This window comes from Spinacia oleracea, chromosome 4 (assembly GCF_020520425.1).
Source record: "Spinacia oleracea cultivar Varoflay chromosome 4, BTI_SOV_V1, whole genome shotgun sequence".
In the NCBI taxonomy this organism is placed as follows: domain Eukaryota; kingdom Viridiplantae; phylum Streptophyta; class Magnoliopsida; order Caryophyllales; family Amaranthaceae; genus Spinacia; species Spinacia oleracea.
In genome coordinates this window covers 177,335,054-177,348,028 of record NC_079490.1, presented here as the reverse complement: position 1 = coordinate 177,348,028, position 12,975 = coordinate 177,335,054, and the positions used below count along the sequence as shown (strand labels likewise).

The 12,975-nt window shown below is 32.9% G+C and overlaps 1 non-coding gene across 1 annotated transcript; it reads left to right on the top strand.

The window, feature by feature from the left end:
- The first annotated feature begins 11,690 nt into the window (after positions 1-11,690).
- On the top strand, positions 11,691-11,772 carry TRNAS-AGA (transfer RNA serine (anticodon AGA)). Its single transcript has one exon. It is a non-coding gene; the product is annotated as a tRNA-Ser (tRNA).
- The last annotated feature ends 1,203 nt before the right edge of the window (positions 11,773-12,975 follow it).

Sequence of the window (12,975 nt, the reverse complement as noted above, 5' to 3'; positions counted from 1 at the left end):
TATATATATATATATATATATATATATATATATATATATATATATATATATATATATATATATATATATATATATATATATATATATTTGCTGAAATATTATTTGCTGAAATATTAAATATATTTAAATGTTTAAGAAAGATAAATATAAGAATCACACTTCATATGATATTACTATAGATTGAGGACGAGAATTCCAAATACACAATATTTAATTAATATTAACGATATATTAATATTAAAATATACGACGTATGTTAATTTGATAACATAAACGAAGAAGATTTTTCAATCAATGGAAAAAACTATCTTTTGCTACATAGTATTTATACATATATGGATTTATATCCAAACATTTGGGTTTTTTTTTTTTTTTTTTTTTTTTTTTTTGTAGTGGTAGATTTTGGGTGGGAAAACAAAAGAAGCGGGTAGATTTGTTTCCCCTGGTTTTAATTATTTGGGTCATAGGTTGAATATTGAAATATGAGAATGTATTTTTTTTAAATCGTACAGTAATAATTAATATTGAGTCATAAGATAAATACTCCATGAGATAAGGTTTGTATTGATAAAAGTATAGTCAAAGTTTAAATTCAATTAAAAATAACTAGAGTTTAATGTAACCTAAACTTTAACCATGAAAACATTATAAATAGTTCTGGTTGTCTTAGGGTTAAGTGTTCGTAGGTTCGTCACTCCTTCTCCTCCTACTCGATTTTGTAATTGTACGTGATTGTGGTGTTTTTCTTTGTAACTTTTATCACCATTTTTTCTCAAATTCCTTCACATGTAGTTAGTTATGCATCATATGCATGGGTTGTTTAAATGGTAACCGGTAAGTGTTATATTTATGCTACCAATGGAAAACGAGTAAGAAGTATATAAATTACTTAGACTAAAATTTATCCTCCTTATTGTTTAGGTTAGTTTTATCTCATCATAACGAAGAAATTATTCGATATTTAATGTAATTAACCAACCGATAAAGAAAATGAGTATAACAAAGTACAAGGTTAACAATATCTTATATGAGTATTTTATAATATATCTTTATAGTATGTATTTGTTGAATTATAAACTAACCGCGTTTTTATATATTTCATATTATTATAGTGTGTATTTCTCATGCAATGAAAATACATATCCGTGCATCGATAAGATTAATGGTTGGAATTGAGTAATAGCTTAGAGTTATACTTTACTCCAAGTTTACGATAAAGAACACTCTTTATCTAAGGAGTACCAATTTTTAGGATAACATATCTGCAAATTAAATGTCATTTGCGTTGAGTAAAATATAATAATTAAAATAGAAATATAAATACAAATCGTAATCCATTAGTCGATGGTTCAAAAAAATTATTAATTACACTCGCTCAGCATGCATGTTTTGTTATTAGCAAATTCTTTGTGTTTTATTCTTAGTTATCGGCATAACTGATTGTGATTTTTTTTTCTTCTAACTTCATTGTATTTCATCAAATAACCTTTTATATATGATAATATGAATATATCTATAATAAACCGTGCATCACACGTGTTTCAAATCTAGTATATGTATAAATGAGACATATTTGCTGAAATATTAGAGAGCCACATAGGAAATTGAATGGTTTCGACCAATGAAAAATAAGATTTCTAATTTATTTTTGAATTAAAAAATCGAGTGCCATGTAGATAATTAATTAGGTGCCACATAGATATTTTAATTAAATAATTATTAATATATACAATTCCATCCACAATAAAACACTCTAATAATTAAAAAATAAATCTAAAATAAAAATGAAAAATAAGATTTCAAAATTATTTTTGAATTAAAAAAGTCGAGTGCCATGTAAACATATTTTCCGAAATATTAGAGCGCCACATAGGAAATCGAATGGTTTCGGCCAATTAAAAATAAGATTTATAATTTATTTTGAATTAAAAAAATCGAGTGCCACATAAATAATTATTTAGGTGCCACATAGATATTTTAATTAATTAATTACTAATATATATAACTCCATCCAAAATCAAACACTCTAATAATTAAAAAAAACAAATCTAAAATAAAATTCAACCCAAAATCAAACACTAATCTAAACTAAATTAATCAAACACTAACCAAAAATAAATTTCAATCCAAAATCAAACACTAATCTAAAATAAAATTCAATCCAAAATCAAACACTAATCCAGTATTAGAGCGCCACGTAAGAAATCTAATGATTTTGGCGAATTAAAAATAAGATTTCAAAATTATTTATGAATTAAAAAAGTCGAGTGCCACGTAGATAAATAATTAGGTGACTCATAAATATTTTTATTAATTAATTACGAATACTACGTATATACAACTCCATCGATCCAAAATCAACCACTCTAACAATTAAAAAAATAAATATAAAATGAAATTCAATCCAACATCAAACACTCATCTAATCTAATATATAAAATCCAACAGTTGGTATATATAAGAGTGTAGACACCTACTTTTGTCCCCATTCCCGAAAGGGAAGGTTCGATGATGAAAACGTAAATCTCCACTTGACAACGCATCTCCTATAAAATAACGAATCTCAATTCCCCTTTTTATTTCACCCGAAACCTGCTATTTATAGAAACCTGCTATTTATGGAAACCTGCTAAAAATAGTAATTACCGTAATGGTAGTTGTTGAAAGTGGCAAGTCATAAAAGATAGAAACCTGTCAGAATTAGGTGTTGCACTCCAACATAAATCCTAAATGAGATAGAAATTGCGAGAGAATCCTATTCCTAATATGATTCGAAAGTAAGAGTCACGTATTAATTAAAATCCTAACGAGCCTAGAGTTCGTAACGGGCCCAGACGCATCCCGTCACAAGGTTAATACGCACTAAAAGACTCAATTAAATCTCAAATACTCCGGATTCTAGGAATCCGAATCTGACTGAGAAAACAGCCCAGGTCCTATTTTCAACGCCTGGTTCTGGGCGCCGAAAGCTTCGGCGCCCAGGCCTGGGCGCGGAAAATACCTGGTACGTGTTTTTTTCCTAATTCCTCGTGGATTAGAGTTCTACAAATCTATCTTTCCACGAACTCTTTTCTATAAATAGGGCCTTAAGTTCGACGTGAAAAAAGAACAACACACAATTATTATTCTGAGTATTGACTCTAAACCCCTAAGCCTAAGCCTCACGCTGCAAAACTGATCATGCGTTCTGTCGCAATCGATCCATAAATCGAACAGAACGTATCCTGTCCCATAATTTGAGATTCGTTAAATAAAAGGAGAAATAGCAAAGTCAAAGTGGTTAGTTTTCTGAGAAGCGTGACGCACCTCTCAAGGGTGCGTCGTAATGTGTCCCTTTTCTATGATTTAATTGCTTTCCTCGCCCTTTTATGAACTGTTAAACTAACTAAATCTGATTGTTCGATCACGCTTAATAAATATGATATTTTTGGGAAATTGGATTATCATGCTAGGTCCCTTAAAACAATCTAAATCAGATAATCGCGCTCGATCTAGTACTATATGTTGCATATTGTTAAAATCAACTCAGATTAGTTTAATAGTTAACGCATGTCCCTTCAATTATTTATGCTGAGCTAGTAAGGATATCCTGCCTCTGGAGTTATCGAAGAGCGAGTACTCCTCTCGGTAGTTACAGTCCCCCGAACCCTCAATCTCTACCCTGCGGGTGTACGTTGAGCGATCCCCACCACCAGGGATCACAAGGGAACCTACGGCCGTCGTGGTTAAACATAATTGCACTCCCTTTATGTCACGATAACCGGGTTTTGTCAGTTTTTCTCATTGTCGTTAAAAACTGAATGGCGACTCCTATATTACTAGTCAATTGGGTGTAAACTCACAGGAAATCCAATTACACTTGATTTGACAAAAAGAAGCGTCACACCCACGAGGGACGAGGTCACGCATTAGCCTCGTGCTTTTTCGACCCCCTCACAAAGAGTTTTATTTTAACTTAATAATTTCATAGAATTCGTGCATTGCGCGGGCTAAAATCCAGTAAGGGAATATTTTAGGGAAATAAGAAAGGAGATAATAATTAAGGTTATATATTAGGGAAACTGTTAATAAAAATAAGAAGGTTGAAAATGTGACATTCTAACCTTAATTAACTAGAGATAAAATACTTAATTACTTAATATAATCATACAATGATTGTTTAAGGTGCATAGGTTAGAAAAATTGAATTTTTTTTATATGCGTCAGGAGTTTAAATCGGTGGCGGATCTTGAACAATTTACGAGGGGGTCGGAAAAAAAAAGCAATTTAATACTCCCTCCGTTTCTTTTTGTTGTTTACGTTTGGTTTTTTTGTAATGTTTTCACTCTTATCAAAATTCTGATATTAGAAAAATAAGAAAATTTTGATGTCCCAATAGAAAAGTGTGAGAGATTAAATGACCCAATGAATTTAATTGGTTAAAATAATCATTTGACACAAATTTTGATAGAAAATTAAATCATTTATTTGATAATATAAAATTAAATGTAAAGAACATTTTGAGACACCTAAAAAGGAAAACGTAAAGAACAAAAAGAAATGGAGGAAGTATATAATTACACAATTACACATAAATTTTAGGGATGGCCATAACAAAAAATACACTATAAAATTTTCCAGCGGGCGAACCCGGGCCCACCCCAATACCAACTAAGACCCTCTCCAGGTTCAAATGGCTACTTATCTCGTATTAGGTTGGTGCGCTCATTATATAAGCCGCTCCCCTCTTTCCCTCTCTCCCCCTCTCTTTTTTCTCAATTGTCTCTCATCGTCTATGATTTCAGTTTTTTTTGGCCCTTTAGGCAGATAATTTAGACTATTTCCGATCCTTCGTCTTGTTTTTTCATTGTTTTCTCTTTATGTTTTTTTTTGTTTCTTTTCGGTTGGTTTTTTTCCAATTTATTCTTGGGTTATTCCTAATTTATTTGGGTCTTTCCTAGATTTTTCTATGTTTTTTATTCTCATCAATGGATGAGAATTTTATTTTTAGGGATTCAATTATTGGGAAGGAAATTTGGATTCATACGGGTTTAGGGTTTGGGAGAAATCCAATTAAAAAGACACAACAACACAACCAGAACACAAACTAATCCAAAGTTTTGGTGAGCATGTGTTGGGCCTCCGAACTGATACCATTATTACATAATAACTAGTTTTAGCCCCGGGCGATGCCCCGGGTTACTGCATTAGTAACATTTATATTATTCTTATTTCGTATTTGAAAATATTATTAATCAGTTCCTTTTTATTACATTTATTAGTATATTTTTGTTGCAATGATAGCATGTAATGTGTTATAGCTCAATGGTAAACACGTTAATGTTTAAACTTGAAGTTGCGGGTTCGAGTCTTATTCATGCTTCATTTCTTAATTTTTCAATATATGAAGTTTACGTAAAATGAAATAATCACAAGCAGAGCGCCACGTGCCACATAAATTTCTTTAGAAACGCCTTTTAATATATAGTATAGATGAGTGTGATTCATGTATTGTATTATTTTAGCGTTATTGGTTATTGATTATCACATCTAATAAATGTTATCAATTCGAGTACCTATTAGAACATCTTCGATGGCTGTAGCTACAAACTAGCTTAAAATTTATAAAAGTTTATAAATTTCAAGCTAATAGCTACATTGGATTGAAAATAAGAAATTAGTTTGCCCAAGGAAATAAGCTAATTTTCTTCACAACTAGCTCCCATAAGAGCATCTACAATGGCAAGCTAATTTGACACTTAGCTTGTTATGCCACATAAAATTTCAAGCTATTTCATTGCTAATTTGTGCTCCAATAGCTAGCAACTAGCTTGTTATTTAAATTGGTCCCACTTGTCTATCAATTATTTGGCAACTTTTGGGAGCTAGTTGTCAAGCAAATTAGCTTGTTTAAGCTAACTAGTTTTTAGGCCCGTTCGACAAACGGGCTGGTTATATGTTGGTTTAGAAGTTATGTTGTTCTTAAGCAAGTGTTAGAAGATGTTTAAACCAAATGACAATAATAAAACTTTACGACCTATAAAGTCTTCTCTTTTTAACCATTATATATTTTTTTTTTCTTATGTTCATCTCTCCTGAAAAAAATAGATCCACTTTAAATCACCTATTACCACCAATAACATACCATTTTTACAAAGACCAAACAATTTGCAACTGTTACAGTTTATGACCATACTCATGTTATCCAATTAAAGGAAAGGCTTAAAGAATTCTAACTATTGAACTATACTGACAAAACTTTTCTTATAGGAGAACTAAAACTAATTGTAAGTTACCTAACAACAAAAATATACAAATAAAATCTACCTAAAAGTCTCAAAATGTCGATGATAATTTACCACATTTAATCATTTGTATGGAAACCATACATTATAAGATTCTCCTTCTCTACAAAATGAAATGCAACTAATTAAGCAAGAAAAATAAACAACATACTTCCAATATGCTTAAGAAAAATCAAGAACATCGTTATTAGAAAGAGAGAGGGGGGGGGGGTTACTACAACTTGAATTGCATGCATGAAAGTACGCAATCAAAATGTTGAATGTCAACACCTGATAATCTCCTACCGTTTCAAAACAGATAAGTCAAAAAGTCTATTAGTGGGAGGTTAAATTTTGAAAGAATGTTACAGGAGAAGGGGGGAATATTTGGGGATTGAATTAAATTGACATTGAAAATAATTAAGGTTGGAGAGTTAATGGGAAGGTGAAGAATGGGGAAGATGAAATAGGGGACGATTGTTTAGGCATAATAAAGTTGAGTATGGATCCTAACTTTTGGTACAATTCTAGTAAATTAAAGAGAAGGGGATTAGTATTATATTACATAATAACCAATGGCAATAAAGTGAAATAATGAATGACCATAACTTTTTTATAACAAATTAATAAGGTTGGGACACGTGTCCTCAACATGGTGTTGCTTACGTGTCATTGAATTGATGCTGGTTTTGTTTTTTAAACTAGTGTGTGGCCGGACGATGCCCCGATTGCTACATTGAATAGTTAAAATTTTAGAATTTTCTTAAGCTCGATATTTGATAAAATACATGTATACCATAAAGTGAAAAGCATCCATCCAGTTCGTTAAATACACAAACACACTACGTCGTTTATCATGGGAAATAATTTTTCAATTACATCATCTTACAATTTATATAATTTGTTTTCTAGTGGAACTAAGTGATTCAAATTAATAAACACCAAATTAGATATATACAGCCATGCAAATCATTTTTGTAGACTTAATACCTAGTAAATCAAGGCAACTTTTGATGGAAGTCTTATTTGATCAATGAAAACCCTAATTCTTATTCTTTTATCGCCTCAAGGTATATACGACGAAGTATTATTTTATCCTTCACTCACTTCAATATTCTCTACTACTGTATTTTGAAAAACCCTAATGGTTCTTTTGGATACTGTCAGGATGGAAATGGCCCAAAAATTCTTATTTGATAATTAAAGGATTTGAATTTGGAATTGTCCCAAATCCATCCCTCTGAAAAATAAGCCCATAGCATTGGAATTTGAAATCCACTTTTAATTGATGTTATTTGAAATCCAAAATTGTGTCTCTCCCCTTTTTCTCTTCTCCGATCCCATAAGGCCCCAACTCCTAGGTTGCATCAAAACGGACACAGATACGGAGGCGATACAAGTACGGGAAAACGCCATCTTAAAAATGATGTATACGTGGACACATGAAATAATAATAAAATAATACCCTGTATAAATATCAATAAAAATAAAATCACAACATTAGTTAAAAACAAAAATATACTCGTAATTATATTTCCATTAATATAAAGTATTTTATCTTATTTTCCAATTACAATCACCAAATATAAAGTATCACAGTGGACTAATTACACATACGAAGCTGCATATATCATAAATCGACCTTTTAAATTTAAAGGCAAATTTGCCAAAAAGGACATTTTATAACTCAAATTTTGCAAGAAAGGACCTTATATAATTTTTTTTGTGAAAGCATACCTTAATGTAAATTTTTTTGCGAGAAAGGACCTAAGGGAAGTTTTTGGAATTGACTGAGCTTTTCCGGCCTTTGACTTGCACGTGAGCATCACATGTGGCTTAAGTTGGCTAAAGACACTGATTTTCCCGAGTCTTGAATTTTCAAACTTGAATTTATTTCAACTTTAGGTTTTAAAGCTTAGAATTTTGGAGGAAAATTGGGTGTGGTTAACAAAATAAAGCCACGCGTGCTTCTCACGTGCAAGTCAATGGCCGGAAACTTACTTTTGGTTGTCTTTCGCAAAAAAAAATTACATTAAGGTGTGATTTCACAAAGAAAAATTATATAAGGTTCTTTCTCGCAAAATTTGGGTCATAAAAGGTCCTTTTTAGCAAATTTGCCAAATTTAAAATACGAATATATGCTTAACAATTAAGACAACGAAAGCAACAAGAAGATGGATGTTATAGATATGAAGAGTGAAGTATTGACAGCTGCACCACAACAACAAAGAGTGTGAGGGTTTGAGCCTTTGGGAATGAATTTGCGCGCTTACAAAAACGCATTGGACCTTTGAAAGAATTGAGATAAGAAAGTACGTAAAAATTTAAAATTTTGACTAATATTGAAATATGTGTCCAATGTGTGTCTAGCAAGTGTTTCCACCACCAATAATGTCTTGGCCTAGTGGTTAAGACTGAGGGCTTGTGTACGTTAGGTCTCAAGTTCGAATCCCCTCGCCCCCATTTGTATTTTATATTTCCTTGCGGCTCATTCGCACAAAAAAAGTGAAGACCGCATATCCGGTTCGTGTCCCCATGTCTAGATATTTCAAAAAAAATTCGGGCAATTAATTTCGCGTGTCCAATAAGTGTCCGACACGGGACATACAGGTCAAACGGCGTGTCCGTGCTTTCCATCCCAACTCTCCAAGCACCATTAACAACTTCTCGCGATGGCTTCATCAACCTCGAGCTCATCGATTTCTGTTCTCCCAAAATCGAAGAGTGTTGGTTAAAAGAGCTTAATGATGCTTTCAAGATGTATAACTAGGGATGGCAATGGATCAATATCCAATCCATTTAAAATTGGACTCCAAAATTGTATCCATATCCAAATCCATTTAAAATCCGGACTCCAAAATTGCATCCTTATCCATATCCATATCCATATCCATATCCAAATTCATTTAAAATTCGGACTCAAAAAATTGCATCCACATCCAAATCCGAATCCATATTCATATCCAAATCCGAATCATGCGTTAAGTGTACTTACATAGAACTTGTATTTCTTAATTTTAAAATAAATTAGAAATCATATTTTTCATTTACTAAAATCTAATGAGTTTCTATTAAATTAATAAATTACAAATATATACGCTTTAATTAACTATATTATAATTAATTAGGAACTTCCTTTTTTTTAAAGTTATCTACGAAAAATAATACACTTTGAAATAATTTCGGGTCAGATTTGGACTCGGATTCGAATTCGGGTTGGAGTCTCTGCAGACTCCATATCCGATCCATTTCGGATTCGGATGTTTTTAATCGGACTCGGATTCAGACTTTTTTTTCTCAGATTTGGATCGGATTTTTTCCTTAGGATTGGCTCGGACTCGGTTCAGATTTGGATGTGATTGCCATCCCTATGTATAACGGCTACGAGAATGGCTTGATTTCTGTTGTTGAGTTGGAACTTGTTCTGAGTCGACTTAGTAAGCATGCTCTGTTGAAGATTTCTCAAAGTCTGTTATGTTGTTGGAGATGGTAATGTTAACTACGAGGAGTATCGTAACATGATGACCAAAGTCCAATACGTGTTCGGCACGGGACACACGGGTCAGACATCATCTCCGTGCTTCCTAGCCCAACTCTCCAAGCACCATTAACAACTTCTCGCGATGGCTACATCAACCTCGAGCTCACCGATTTATTCTCTCCCAAAACTGAGGAGTCCTGGTTACAAGGGCTTAATTATTCTTTAAAGTTGAATTGATAATTATTAATAAGTTGAATTGAATTGAATTAAACTTAACTTAACTGTGAACTGAACTGAATGCTCCTGAACTGAACTGAACTGAACCGAACTGAACCGAATGCTCCTGAACTGAACTGAACTAAACTGAATTGAATGCTCCTGAACTGAACTGCGAAATAAGTCCTGAAACTGAAATTAAGCCAAAAAGAACAAGGCCTTAGAGCTTAAGGTTATTATTTGAAGTGGTGGTAGGCTGGTGGTGAGACTAGCGACTCATACCGATGACTAATCACTTTAATATTGCTTGAACTATGTAAATTCAATATGAAGTGACTTGCCGAAGTGGTTATCCTATTTATCTAACATGACTTGAAATCATGTGGTCGCATTCAAATCCTGCCGCTCACCTTTTTTGTATAGTTTGATCTACTTTTATACTGATTTAGTACCGGAAGAAATCTGATTGATAGATATAGGAATGTAAACATTGGGAGGGAAGTTGGAGTAATGAATATTGATGAGATAAGGGAGAATCAGCTACTTAGGTTTGGAAATGTGAGTGATCGGCCGGTAAGGATAGTGAAGGGTTGGGGTGATGGAGATTGAAAAGGAGCCGAGGGAGGCCAAAAATGACTTGTTGGAGGGAGTTAAAAATGACATGAAGAATGTGGGTTTGGAACTTGGAAGAGCATGTAGCAGTAGATTAAAGAGAATGGAGGAAGAGGATCTTTGTTAATGATGACAAGAGATAGAAGGAACAAAGATTATTGCACGCAATTTACATAATTGTAGATGTTAGGCATTTAATTTACATAATGGCTAGGCATTTAATTATACACATCAGCTCACTTTGTGTTTGAATAATGTGTTAGGTAAGATGAGGATGTCCCATATTGTTTTTTTAACAAAATAAAGTTACTGATATTGAGAAAAGTTACATGAAATGAATTTGTTAGTTTTATATTTTTTGTGGTTAATTTGGAACTATTGTTGAAGCCTATGTTGCTCGAACTTGGACTATGCAGTTAAAAGAATGTCACCATGTTACTTTGACATTCTGGTTGACAAAGGATATCGGGTATTGGATCCTCTGATCACCCAAATATATAGTGGTTTTGTATGAGATTTTTTATATCTAGAGTGTTAGAGGAGTGGCTGGTGCTCTAATCACTTGTCCAACACAACAGCTAAATAGGACTATAGGAGTCTAAGCAACATCAGAACGCCATGATTTTGGTTCAAATAAAAGCGTCAATTATTCGTACCCATGAAGGAAAGTCGGCGATTTGACACGATATGATATTTGAGATGAAGTGGAATGTCGAGTAGCATAGGCCGGTTAGAGTAATGTAACAGAAGATGAATGCTTTTGGAAATAGCGATTAGGCAATTATGCAATTGATTGGTAATTGGATTCTCACCCAAATTCATAGCTGTGTATATTTGTTGTAAAACCAACTTGCTAGAATAATAAATTAGCCTTTCAGTTATAAAATGTCAACCCTAATTAAGCTCCTCACAATCTCACCTGCATGCAGTGAGAAAAAGGGTAAAACATTAATATGCCGCCTGTGATTTTTTTTTTTCCTAATATGCATCTGTAGGCTGTAGAATCTTCTACTGATAAGAGAATAAATAATGCGTATTGTAATATTTATGCAAAATTAAATTAATATTTTGTCGATTGTATTTTTATAGTTTTATAAATCTGCATTAGTAAACAGCTAGTGGACGTGCCGGAGTGGTTATCGGGCATGACTAGAAATCATGTGGGCTTTGCCCGCGCAGGTTCGAATCCTGCCGTCCACGACTTTTGTTTTTAAATGTTGAGTGCATGAAATGTGTCAGAAAGATCTAGATGTCATGTATTATCGTATTCTGAAAGCTGGCTACTTTTTCCTTATTCCGTTTCAGTTCCTTTTCTTTTCTGGTTTTTGGTGTTGCAAGAGAGAGGCTTAGGAAATCCTCCTCAGTCACGGGCTCATGGCCTTGGACTTCTATTGGCTGGTCTTTTGATCCAAAGTTCGAGCTGCTTTCAGTGAGATAACAGCTTAACATACTTGATATTCTCCAGGCTTGATTATTATTATCATGTTATGGTCTACAGAAAGTCTTCGTTCATGTCATGCCTAATTTCTTCACAATTTTGCTGTCATCAGCTTTGTCCAAGCGCAAGTGGTAGACGCAATTCAAGGGAGTGATTATCGGCAAGTATATAGAACAAATCATGTGGGCTCTATTCATTCAAGTATCACTCTTGCCATTGACTTATTTTCTTTACCAAAACTGTATTTGGCAAAAACTGATACATACAAATATACAATCATACATGATCATCTCTTTTGAATTACCTGATCTAACCTTATATAGAATGCGAATGTCCAAAGTGCTCAACTTGTTTTTTATCCAAACCGAAATCAACTCAACCCAACTCCAAAACTATGCGTATGATTTTTTTTATATACGTATCACTTATCAAGTCCAGTAAATCTAAATGTGACCGACAAATGACACTTCACCCAAATAGGATGATTTGAACTACTCTCTCCGTCCCATAATTATCGTCATGTTTGAATCAAAAACACGGATTTTAAGAAAAGTGGAATATAGTACATGAAAAAGTGGAATAAAGTACAAATGATGATTGATTGTATGAAAAAGTGGAATAAAGTACATGCGAAAGAGAATATAGTACATAGAAAAGTGGAATATAGTACATGGGTGGGGTTTTCAATTTATTTTTAATTAATATAGTACATGAGAAAGTGGGGACCTTAGTAGCCAAAATTAGAAACAAAACTATAATTTTGGGACGCCTAATTTAGAAAACAGGACAATAATTTTTGGGACGGAGGGAGTAATTGTTTGCCATTTCTAAATATTACATAGTAACTATTCGGTGCAAGGAAATGGAGCATTGTGTGTGTGTTAAGGGCGAGCATAATTTCCTGTTGTGTTCTTTCTTAACTTGGGCAATTCCACTAAGAACAACATTATCCCAATACCTTTATT